A 12,859-nucleotide genomic window follows, 5' to 3' on the forward strand; every position below is an offset into this window, starting at 1 on the left:
TATTTCAAATGCCTGTTATTTATGCTGTATTTGAACATCTTGAACCCTTAACATTAATGTTGAAGTACAACTACCTAAGGAACCCTCACATTTGTTTTATTCCATAAACTGGTCAGTTTAATGGATTCTCTATCAAGGCAAACAGTTTAGCAAGAAAGACTAGAGGAGCAACAGTTACACACTGGAAAACCACGTATCATGGGAACTGGGAACCCTATCAAGTGATTTATATCCACAGGAGGATTAAGATATTTTAAAAGCATCATTGTTGAGCAGCAACAAGCAGCAGAGCAAATAAGGAGACAAAGCTCCGGGTGTTCACAGCTAATCCTGTCAGAAAGAGGAACTCATGAGAAACCGGAATGGGTGTAAAATTCAAGGGGGCTGTGGTTTGGAAAACGTTCAAAGAGGAAGACAACGGTAATAGAGTAAATAATTTGACCCCCAAAAACCCAATTGGATAGTGGTATGACTACCCAACACCTGGAGAAACAGGTATATTTAGCTATTATAACAGAATAATCTTTTAGAAGTCAAGAGTGGAGAACTGTGGCAAGAATGGAAGAGAAAGTTGTACAAGAAATAATTAAACACAAAGAACATAGGTAAGATGGCAGAATACAGGAAAGAAAAACAGAAAACAACAGTATTTTTAATGGAAAGGATACCTGTAGTTTTCAAGACATAGTTCTTCCTCCTCCTCCTCCAAAATTCACCCAAAAAAAGATTTCCTGGAATTCTAGTGAAGTCCAAAAGAAAAACCAATGACAAAAGATTTATTTTTATATACATATATATATATATATATATGTAAAGCCCCCCACCTGGCCACAACCCCGACACTGACAGTACTCTATGCAAGAACAGAAATGGAGTATGGCTGAAAGAGCAAATTGAAAGACAAAACCAGAAAGATTCAGCATATTAAGCAGTGCAGCTGGGAGATGAGGGGGAAAAAAAAGAAAAAAAAACCAAAACAGCTTCAAGTATGTGTAAGGCAAGCCAAACTTCTGTTGAGGTTCTGCATCTAAGATTTTAGAAAAGGGAAATAGCCCAAAGCCAGCTACTTTTGATGAAACAGTAAGGACTGGCAGGTGGCATGCCCCAAGGAATTCACTGAATTAATCCATAGTGATCCGGATAAGGAGTCCACACCATTCAATACTGCAAGAAAAGCCACACCGGATGGAAAGAAACTGCCACTTTAATAGGAACAAGGGACACAGGGCAAAGCAAGAGACCTACAGCCTATTTTTTAAGCCAACTGCACATTGTTACAGGGCAAAACCAACATAGTAGGATAATAATAGGTTTTACTGATTTCTGCCTAATGATTTTTCTAAGCCCTCCAACCTATTCCCAGCATTATCGAGAAGTCAAGAAGGAAGTCAGCTGAATGATGCCATCTCTGCTATCCTTGCTCTCCCTTCTCCTATCACAGATTCAGCAGGAACCCAGTTTGGTGGCTAAAGCACAGGCTCAGAGACCAGACATTCTGGGCTAAACCAGCTTTGTCAGTCTTGCTAAAAGATCTTGAGCAAGTCAGCCTCTGTGCCTAATGTTTTGCTATACAGAAAATATGAACAACCCAGCTAGCTGAAGGAGAGAAACACTGAGGGTAATACCAGTGAAGGTACTTTAATAAAACGCTTTATAATGGAGCAAAACACTTAGATTCCTTAAAGGCAATGTGTACACATATCAGTTAAAATAACTCAAACTTATAATGACAAGCTGCTGAATTTTATAAAGGTAGCCAACTGTATTCTTTTGGTAAAAGGATTATTTAAGTCAACTGACACATGCACTATAAATCAATTCTTCTTTTAGTAGTCCCACAGCTTACACAATAAACCACAGGTCACTTGTACAAATACAAAAGAACGCAAAAACTCGCTCCAGCACACTTAAAATGAGAGGCTGGCAGTGTGTCTGTATGAATTACATGATCATTGCCAAGGAGCAACTTAAGAGTTTTAAGATATTCAGGGACAAAAATGGCACTATGTCTGAGCCCATACAAAACATGAGATATACAGCCTCTCTCCTAGAATCCTCACAAGCCTAAAATAGATCTACACAGTCCATCCACTCATTTATTAGGAGTGAGTATACTGTAAGGAAAAGGGGATGGGAAAAGATCCTTGAGGTCACTCAAATGGCATTGAGAATTGTCCTCCTCTTCCCTGGAGCAGAAGTGGGGAGGGAGGGAGAGAGAGTCACCTTTTCTCATGCCTTCCCCAGGCACATTAACAAATGGTCATTTCAAAGGGTTCACCAGCAGAAGATTATGTTTTGCCACACCAAAATATATTCACCATTTCTACTGCTGCATCCACTAATGGTTCACATGCTTATGCTGTGCAAGGGTAGCATGTTCATAGACACACCAGAAGGTGATTTTTCAACATCAGCCTCTTCTCAAATCCACATCCTGTTGAAGCAGTTCCTTCCTATAACTTTATATTTAACACTGCTGACCAACAAAACTAATGGCACAGTTTTTTGTTCCTGAAAGCTCAGATATTAATCCTGTAGATAAGAGAAAATTGCACTCAAGTCACAGATGAGCAGATACCAAACACTCTCTTAATGAACGACAGATCCCCTTCTCCTTCCAATTACTTTTTAAGAAACATCTCCCTGAATACACCCACATCAGGATCAAGCATCTTCAATACCACCCATGGGCAACCTCAAAATTACTGCCGTCCTATAAGAAGTACTGCTCATTGATTGCTGTGAATATAAAGACCAATGGTTCTTCTGCAAAGTTATAAGTTCACAGTGTAATGACCATAGACACAAATACCAAAGATTAGGTAGTTTTCCTTGTTTATTAGGAAACTTCAGTGGCTTAAAGTTGAGCGGCTTTTTTCAGAAATGTTTCTAGTGATTTGCAGTACAACCAGTTGCCACTGAAATCTTTTCCATCCCTCTCTGACCATTTCAATAACTCAGTGTTTACACTGTTGTCTGAATCAAAGCTATGAAGTAGAGGTCAAGACTTCTCCAAAATTAAGAACCATGCAGAGGTACCAATACATAATAATTCAGGTTTTGGTATATGCTATAAACTTCACATGAAAATCAAAGCAAAATATTTCAGCTATATTTCTATAGCTTGTGACCTGTAAATTTATTAGAAGATTTTTAAGACTGTGCTGCTGCTTCTAGAGCTGGTATTCCATAACAGTCTGACCGTGGGGCAATGTTACTGGTTCCACAGTTTAGCAGAGCTTCTTCTTCCTTCTAGAAAGCACTGGTTATCTTTAAAGCACTTCCTTCACTCCTGATTAATTTCTTAGCTACATAAAGTATTTATAGGTTTACATTACCATAACAGGTGAGTAGTCTATGAATTTACCCTTGGAATGCGCCTACATTATATTGAATTACTATTACTTCCCTAGTTTTCAGATGAAAAACAAATATAGAAAGGTCAAGAAGCTGCCTTAAGGTTATGCAAGACTTTTGGAGCAGAGAACCAAACTTAAAATTTACCCATATAAGGTTAATGTCATATCTACATGATCTCTCACTGCTGCCACTTTCTGATTTGCTTATGAACAGACAGTGTACAGTACCACACCTGGAACCTACCAAACCCACTTTAAAAACATCTTTTCCTGGAAAAGGCTACACAGGCTATTTTCCATCAAATTAATAAAACCAGTGCTTCAAGAAAGCTAAATCAAGGTTAAAGAAAGATTTAACTAGATCCTTCTGATTTGCCAACATTTGCAATTACATACGTCATACGCATTTTCTAGAAATTTTTTTGTGAATGTACTTAGAAGTTCAGAAACAACACTAAAAATGCAGCCTGTAGGTCTTTTAGAAGAAAAACAAATTTGATAGATCCAGGTACATATAAAGAATTCTTATACAGACTATCTGTTTTACTAGACATAAGAGGAAACCTGCCTATTAGCAAGTTTTTCTTTTTAACAAGGTAGTGTAAAAACTACTAATTTTTAATCGGTGTCCACCACAAGTACGTATACTGTGGAAGAAGTTACGCAAGGCTGCAATTTACAACCATGTAGTTTGCCAACAGATGACACTTGCACTTGATTTAGTGATCTGTTTCAGAAAAGCCACATCCCCACGTACTCTTCTTCAAAACCAGACTGAAAGGAAAGCCAAACTGCAGCATTTCCTCAAGAACATCTCTGCTTTTTGCTAAAGAGAAAAAAGTTGTAACTATGTTTACATGTTCTACAAACCAGTCAACTGCATATTCTGATTTCAGTGCTTCAGTGGAGGGCATCTGAAGGGACCATCTCCAGCCACAGTTCAAGCAGGGATCTGAGGCTGGCCTTTCGCAATACAACAGAAATAGCAATTTAAAGAATTTCCAACCTCTTTTGCCCCCACAGCTCATTTGCAGTCCCACAGCATGACATCCCACCATTTTAGTTGTTGTAGGCACAACTGTTTCTGGGGCTGTGATGTGAACCAGAACAAAAAAATTCCACTCAGCTTTGAAGGAAAACAGGACTGGGGGAAGAATCTGATCACAGTGCTGGTTATAACAACTTTGGGATAAGGTTAAAGGAAGGAGGCAGTACAGAGACAGGGCACAATTACTCCAAAACAGTGTTACCAAAAACCTCCTATCTGAAGCTATGGCCACAACAGCTGGAGAAACAGGAACTCACATGAGCTTCAGCAAGGACTCATCAAAACAAAAATAATTTCACTTTTACAGTTCAAATACTGCATTTTGTAAACAGAGAAACTACCTTCCCTAAAAGAAAAGAGTGAAGAAGTATTAAGCAAATATTCAAAATATTAGGTCTTCCACAAAGAAAAGAGCTCTGTATGTATGTAAATAAGGAACAAATAGACCAGGATTACATGAGAGAGGTACTGGCTAACATTATCATTAGCAACAAGTCATTTTTCACTAGATGCCTGCATATACCCACAATTTGAAGCCAGAGCTCACAACTGAGTAGGCAAACAATGAAGATCTGCATATTCGTTTTGGGTTTTTAATAACATGACTTAACTCTCTACATTCCAGCATGCAGTGAAGTCATAAGCAATTGCAGTGGGATTATCAAGAACTCGAGCAGGGAAGATGATGACACAGACACATCAGTCCCAGGTGCACAGTCCAAAACAGGTGGCAATGGCTGGGTCCATCCCAGCTGCCTGGAGGCACACTCACTGAGGCTAAGAGCAAAATCCAAGGGAAGCTAAAAGCCTCACAGCCCAGAGGATGGCAAGAGGGTGAAGACGAGTTCAGATATGTGATGTTTCAGAAAAATGCATAAGGAACAGAGAGAAAACATGGTCATCGGCACAGTCTGCTCCCCTCCCAACTAGAGATGGGGAAAGCTCCAGGCTGTTATGGACCATGACAAGGAAAAACTGCTACAGCAATATTCAGTCCTGTCTGTCTCATTTAAAATGCAGCTTTAAGCACAGTCCTGTTTGTCAAAACAAGCCACAGTTCATTGTTTGAAGAAACTGTTTTAAGCTGTTTTATCAATTTTCTATTGATATCAATCAACTATTGCAGGCATATACAGCAGCAGATGATCCAATTTCACCGCAGCAGATGCAACTGTTTGATTACCATGGGTAAGACCAGCTATGGAGGTATTTCCTTCACAGGCAGGAGCCTATACTGAGCCTGTTCAGAGTAGTACAGCAACAATAAAAGCCTACCTTCAAATACCAAATGAATTCTATATATGCAAAGGTGAAAAGGAGTAATGCAGTTTCTTTCAGCTTCCCCCTCTTTAAAGAAATCTTTCACTGGAACAGATTTAATTCCTTGAAGCATCTCAAATGTTTCTGTGGTCAGCTGCACTTCTATCCACTTCTCCCGTTAACTTTTGCATTATCTGGATCAGATTCTCCAGCCTCTGCAAAAACACAGCATTACTAGGCCATGCCAGACATTTTGGCAGGACTTTTTCAGGAGAGGAAGGGGTGAGGGCGGGGAAGAGATCAAAGCTGCTGTTATCCTCATTGCCTGTCTGCCAGGAGACACTGCTACTTTCAATGTGTCAAAGCTGACTCAAATGTCAGGAACAAGTGAACCACAAAGTGGAAATACAGGTATTTTCATTCCACTTCCAAGGTAAGACAAAAGGTTACGCTACAGCTATTTCAGGCATTACAGAGACTTTTAAGTGTGCTAGTCGTTTGAGAGAGAGAGAGAGAGAGAGAGAGAGAGAGAGAGAGAGAGAGAGAGAGAGAGAGAGAGAGAGAGAGAGAGAGAGATGGCCTCTCACTTTAACTCCTAGCAGATTCATCTGTGACAATGCCAGCACAGAAGCTGGCAAGATTTAGCACCTCCAGTTCTAAAAGAAAGTTTTATTCCAGGCTTGGAGTTGTAAGAGGGTTAAAGCAAGTTAAATTAGCAGGCTTGTAAAGAAAGATATCATCTACCACCAACCCACGCTATGTGCGATTTTAACATGTGCTTTTAGCCCTGAATTTTGGAAAGCATCCTATTTACAATGACTCGTGAAAGAAGAAAGTAGAAGTAACCTGGCACAGAGTGGTAAAATACTCCCCCTGATGACTCAAAACCAGCATTAACTCTCTGATCTTTCAGGAGTGTTGACTCAACTTACTGAGACTAAAAGACAGACCAAAAGAAGTTTTCATTTGGCTCAGCAAAATCACAATGCTTTTCCCATTGATTCAGGTGCTCTGGGTATTATGTATATGAAAGTCTTCCACTGATACTTAGCATCAAATGAGTTACAAAGTAGAAGTTTGACTTAAAACAGTTTACAAAGACTAGCTCAAACCATATTCAGTCCCAAAATGGCAATAAGTTTACTAATCCAAACCACTGATAACCATGCCCATACTGCAACCCAGATCTTTAACACATCTGCTCTAAACAGCGTACCTTAACCACTCCCTACAGACAAAAAACTTGGACTCAAAAGAAGCAACATGCATCTCATATGTGATAGTTCCCTCCATGCTGTTGAGAAGGATACCTGAAAAGCTCTACTGTCTGAAGACCACTGTCATTGGAAAAACCTGCTTGCAGGCTGCAAAACCTGACAGCTCACTGCATTAGTATTGCCTAAAAGGTGACACAAAACAGGCAAGATAGACAAATTCCGATTAGAAGTTAACAGGACTCACTAACAAACTGATGGCTTACATTGCTCTACCGCTTCCAAACTGTCTTCGTATTCATGATGCAACAGTTTCATCCCTGCTCTTCAGTGATGAAAGAAAATTGTCCTTCCTGATCTTTCTTCAAGTGAGCCAGTCCAGGGAGCTTTTAATTAAGTGTAACTCTTAAAAAATTATATTAGTATAACAGTAATGGCCTTAATCTGGGGCTGGTTTGTTTAAATGGCTCTTTTTTTGTAATTAAGCATTAGCAAGTCCCTCCCCTGCAGTGCTACAAACAAGATGTTCAGTTCACCCATTAAACACTGTTTGGAGTCCTTCAGCCAACACTTGACAGAGGCTGGGAGGACCTACCAGTAAAAGACTAACCTATCCACACCTCCTTACCTACACTCATTCCTAAGAATCTGCTACTAGCTGCCAACAGAAATGGGATACAGGCATAATGTGTTTTTAACTTGACTCATTATAGCCACTTCTCCAAGTTTTAGGTGGCTCAAGCACAGCTTGAGACAAAGAACGATATAACTGAGTATGTATGCACCCTACCCTACCAGGTAGAAATAGTGGCAAACTAGCCCGTGTGCGTCAGGAACACAGTCCAAGAAGAGTCACAAGTACCTGTCCTGAAGTACACGGGCATGCTGCCAGGCTGCTCCTCTAGGGCTGAGGAAGGAACCGAACATCCCAACATAGCCACAACTCCTCACCACAGCACAACAGCATGCATTTGGAAACGGAGTCTGTGTTAGCTGTAGACACAACTGTTACCACATGGGAGTTGTGACTTCCCTGCTTTGTCCCAAGCACGCTGAGGTTTATTTTATCACTTGTGCACTAATATGAGACCTTTTTAGTGCAAGTTTTGATACACCAGAAGTACAATCACTGTTCCACATTTACTTTTAATCACCTTGCTTGGCATGGACATAATATTTCACTGCAAGGTGAGATACCTTCAACTTTGCCTGACTAGTCTTGAGAAGGCTTTTAAAAGGAGTAAAGGCCTAAACTTCCTGGACTTAAGCAATAAAAATACTGACACCCATCTATGGTCCTTTTCTTTTAATAAACCTAATTATGCCTTTTTAGAGAGAACACACACAAATTGCACAAACACAGCACAGCTAAGCAGCACACACACAAATATGCTAGCTCTTCAATATCCACCTCCACATCCAACTGCACAAAGACAGTAGTTAAATCAGTGATTTTGGTATAAAGAAATTGGGCTTGACAACTTGCTTGCCAATGGGAATCAAGTAGTCATACATTTAAAGCCTCAGCCAAAATCAGAATGTTTCCTCCCACATTCATGGCAGAGTCCACATGGAAAAAAATCCACAAAATCTTTACCCAAAGCAGCACTAAAAGGGAGCAGATTTGTTTGAAACAAGACTGAAGTTCACCTGCCACTGAGGAGTTGCAGGCTTATAAGCAGAGCCAAAACTAAGACCCACGTTAAAGGCTCTTTACAGAACCATTGTTCAACTTGGGTGTCCACCAGAACTCCCAGGTCACTTTCTGCAGACATGCTTTTCAGCTGGTCAGGCCCCCAGAATGTATACAGGTATATAGGGTGGCCCATATAGGGTATATCATCTGCTACATGGGGTGGTTCCTCCCCTCTCAACTCACGAATATTACTTCCCCCCCCAGTTCCCTCCCCAGGTTAAACCACAGCAGGCAGCTAACACCACACAGCCACTCGCTCACTGCCCTCCCCCCAGTGGGATGGGGGAGAGAATTGGGTAAAAAAAAGTAAAATTGGTGGGTTGAGATAAAAGCAGTTTAAAAGGACAGAAAAGGAAGGAATAATAATAATAATAATATACAAAACAAATGATGCTCAATGCAACTGCTCACCACCTGCCGACCGATGCCCAGCCAGTTCCCAAGCAGCGACTCGGGCCAGCTTTTCCCCCTAGCTTATATACTAGGCATGACGTCATATGGTCTGGAATATCCTTCTGGTCAGTTGGGGTCAGCTGTCCCAGCTGTGTCCCCTCCTGACTTCTTGTGCCCCCCAGCCTCCTCACTGGTGGGGTGGTATGAGAAGCTGAAAAGTCCTTGACTTATTGTAAACACTGCTTAGCAACAACAAAAAACACCAGTGTGTTACCAACACTATTCTCATCCTAAATCAAAACACAGCACTATGCCAGCTACTAGGAAGAAAATTAACTCTATCCCAGTTGAAATCAGGACACCACCATCACAGGGATCTGGGATACTTGAAGGCTCATCTTCCCAGTAAAGACCAAGATGAAGAAAGCAATCACCAGATACTTTTCAAAAGCCATATTTAAACCATCCAGGCCAAACAGCTACAGGGGTTTTTTTGTAACACACAAAACACCCAGCCCTTCCACCATTCTAATTACCCACTCTTAAACAACAATTTCTACTAGGCTATCATTTCAGATTTCCCTCATATTAGAGATACAGAACAAAACAGTTCATGCAAAGGGTTTTAATGATTTTTTTACATGTAACTGATTAATATGCAAGAGTTTTGTATCTTTAGAGACTTCTCCCACTACTCTAATTCTACTACCAGACCTTTTTTAAAAAAAAACAAAAACAAAACAAAAACAAACAGCATCAATACATAGCTATGGCAGTTATGTAATTGAAGAGCTCTTAGAACAGAGAAGCCTGTTACTAATTCTGACATCTTTGGTCTAGAACCTGCTATGCCTGTTCCTCACCTATTATTTACTCAGGCTTTTCACCATGTTCTGGAGAGCAAAAAAATTACACCAATAAACAAAAATGGGTAGCAAGCTCAAAGGACCTAAAGCTCCAGAGAAAATTCTGCTTGACAGTCCCCAGTGAGGGGCAGAAATTTACTACAGGAGGCTTGGAGAGACAACATCGATCACAGTCTCCCAAAGAGTCTGAATCCATGTTCCTCACCAAGAAAGCCAGCAGTTCTTCTCTTGAACTGTGTTTCTTAATGTCTTCCTAATTTTAGAAGTTATTGAAAGTATAGTTTTAGCGGCAATTTAAGGAAAAACAGTTATCATCTAGAAGAAATCCATCAGTGACTTTTCTTATAGAATAGGAATCAATTTTTTCTGCAGCTAGAATAATTTAACCCTTACAAATCCTTATTAGTTTGTCCACGTAGTCATAAAATGCCTGAGGTTTACTTAAGTGAATGCTTACCAAGATTGAATAGGTAAGCACTTGAACATGAAGACAAGGTAATGTTTGGTTATGTAGTTGTGGTTCACTTTCAAAGCTTCCCCTTGATTTACATTTTTATTGCAAGCTGCCCATGTTCTAGCCTATTCCCAATTACATTAAGTATTTCCCAAGCCAAAATTTAATAACTTCTCTCTATAGTTCAGTTATCAATTAGTTTCTTAGAACTCTCAGAAGATTGAGATTAACATTTCCTACATTGTTTCAGCTTTAAACCTCAGGAAGCTTTCCTTCCATCGTTTTTTCCAGATGGTCTTTAATTAAACATTAATAGTCACAAATATTTGAACACCTTTATAGATAAACATCTCCCCAGCTGATTAAAAAAAGGTAAAACTGAAGAGGGGAAAAAAGAATGTAATGAAGATTCAAACAAATCAGCTCTCACACACTGGGGCCAGAAAATTCCTAAACCTGGAACTAGGAGGAAGGAGCCACCCTGCTCACCACAGTCTCAATTTCTCTCCCAAGCATGGGGAGTCACAGATTTTGGAATGTCAGCCCTCCTTAGATGTGGCTTTAAACTTTGCTGTCATTGTCACCTTTGCCTCCTCGAAGGTCTCTGGAGATGTTAGATGGTGCAGCTAAGCAGTCTGATCACAGGTTGGCTCCTCCTTAGCAATTGCTATTGTAAAGAGAGCCATACCTACACCAGAATTTCAAAGGTGCTGCACTGGTGGCAAACAATAAACATTTCTGTACTGATGTCCCCAACAAAAAAAGATGAGGAAAAAAGATAATTTGAGCAGCACAGATGCAGCTACATGACAGGTATTGAAAGGCCACAATAGCAGCTGTTTACAGGAATTCCAAGTTTTTTTTAAAACAATCAGTAACTCCAATTCCAGAACCCTAAGAAATGAACTTTCACCCATCAAAGTAAAAAATGCACATCTTTTTCACAACAATATTGCATCTGGTCACAAGATAAATTAGTAATCTTTGCCTTTATTGCACAATAGGTTCCTTGCTCCGGAATTTCTGTTTTGAAATAAGCTGTTTTGAAACTTAAGATCAAATTCACTTAAGATCAAATTTGTTCAGGAAGTCCCAGTTTCAATAACAACCATTTTTCACACCAAACTGTGGTTGGTAAATAGCTATCAATTACTCTCCACTGCCACAAAAGGACATGCTTAAGTTCAGCTGCAATTTATTATGATCCTTGCTACAGAGCTTTTTACAGATTTCTTTTAAGAATGCTACTTCAGGCATTAAAAATCAGCAGAACCTGATGGTGCATTATGACATTAAGTGCCAAAGGCACAGAGTAGAGAACGTAGTTCCATAAGATAGCCACATCAACTGCTATTTTAAAGCACAGCCTCACCAAATACTGCAGGTATCCACTCTTGAGATCATCCAGTCAGGGATAAGAGAACCAACAATTATACTCAATCACAATCCTGATGCAAAGCATGGAGACAAAACATCTCAGGCAGTGAATCAACACGAATAGATGAGAAAAAAAACCTGGAACACAAGGATGCCTCCAAATCATGAGTTTTCTTACACTATTTCATCAAGTAACACATATCCCTGTCTGGGGAACTACTCCAAATAGAGAAACAATACTCCAACCAACTATTCGCTTTTATCTTTTCTAACAGGACAAAAATACTGTTCTCAGGATGTAAGACAGTACTGAGTTTCTATGGTGGTCTTTGAAATCAAGTAGCTTTTTTTAGTACTGCTTAATGTATAGACATGCATGTTATAACCACACTATGAACCTCAGTGTTATAGAGAACTACACAGACCAGCTTAGGTATTGGAACAGTCCAACCATATTACCCACCAACGAGCAGATGAAATTACTCTGCCAGCCCAAGAATGGTGCCATCCAATAATAATCCTGTCTTTTACTATTATCTGCAAGAGCTAGTAAGAAGCTACCATTGAACTAGGAGTGTTCAACAAATGATTGCTGGTTGTCTTTTAATGAGGGAGTAAGTGAGGCTACAGCTCCTACACCAATCACATACCCCTGCTGGACTTTCTCATGAATTAGGAGTGGAGGCTCAGATGTCAGCACAGCACAGTGGTTCTCAATCTAAAACCTGCCACCCTCAAAGCAATTGAACACGGTTAGAGGCAGCGACAGTTCTTTTCTTTTTGAAACACATGCCTGTCTTTTCAAAGTCTCATATAACATGACCACAGAACAGAAAACCCATGCTATTCTAGCAGTTCCTTAATAACCTTGCACAAAAAAGGTGGGTCAGCAATAGTGGGTCACTGCCAGTTCCTGGAGTTTGCTAAAACATAAGCATTTTTTTCAAATAGAAGTTACGTGCCAATTTAAAGGGTTGAAGATCCTCTAAGTTTTACAACATCAGTGCCTATAGAGATTCTCTGTGCAAATGTATTGTTTTATTTTTGTGATCAGCAGAGACTGCATGAGGAGACCAGGCCAAAATTCACTATTGGTACGGCTTCATATTCAACTCCAGCCTGCCTTCAGTTGATTTATGTTATCTCCACAAACACACGCACAAAAATAATGAGAAATGGCTAAAGTAATTGG

At 39.9% G+C, this 12,859-nt stretch overlaps 1 protein-coding gene and 1 long non-coding RNA gene across 4 annotated transcripts in view; one reads left to right on the forward strand and one right to left on the reverse strand.

The window, feature by feature from the left end:
- Positions 1–12,859, reverse strand: part of TMCC1 (transmembrane and coiled-coil domain family 1) — a 188,384-nt gene that overhangs the window by 104,792 nt on the left and 70,733 nt on the right. Inside the window, exon 4 of one of the 3 annotated variants that reach the window (XM_041118723.1) lies at positions 669–739. The exons of 1 other annotated variant lie outside the window; for it this stretch is intronic. The gene's annotated coding sequence lies outside the window, so the exon portion shown is untranslated. Of the gene's footprint in view, positions 1–668; positions 740–2,695; positions 2,702–12,859 lie in introns of those variants that run through there. One more of the 3 variants, XM_030043784.1, reaches the window with a different exon arrangement.
- LOC115353817 overlaps positions 1–12,859 on the forward strand; it is a 104,032-nt gene that overhangs the window by 84,879 nt on the left and 6,294 nt on the right. The gene's annotated exons all lie outside the window — the stretch shown is intronic.

This window comes from Aquila chrysaetos, chromosome 20, assembly GCF_900496995.4.
Source record: "Aquila chrysaetos chrysaetos chromosome 20, bAquChr1.4, whole genome shotgun sequence".
Taxonomy (NCBI): Eukaryota; Metazoa; Chordata; class Aves; order Accipitriformes; family Accipitridae; genus Aquila; species Aquila chrysaetos.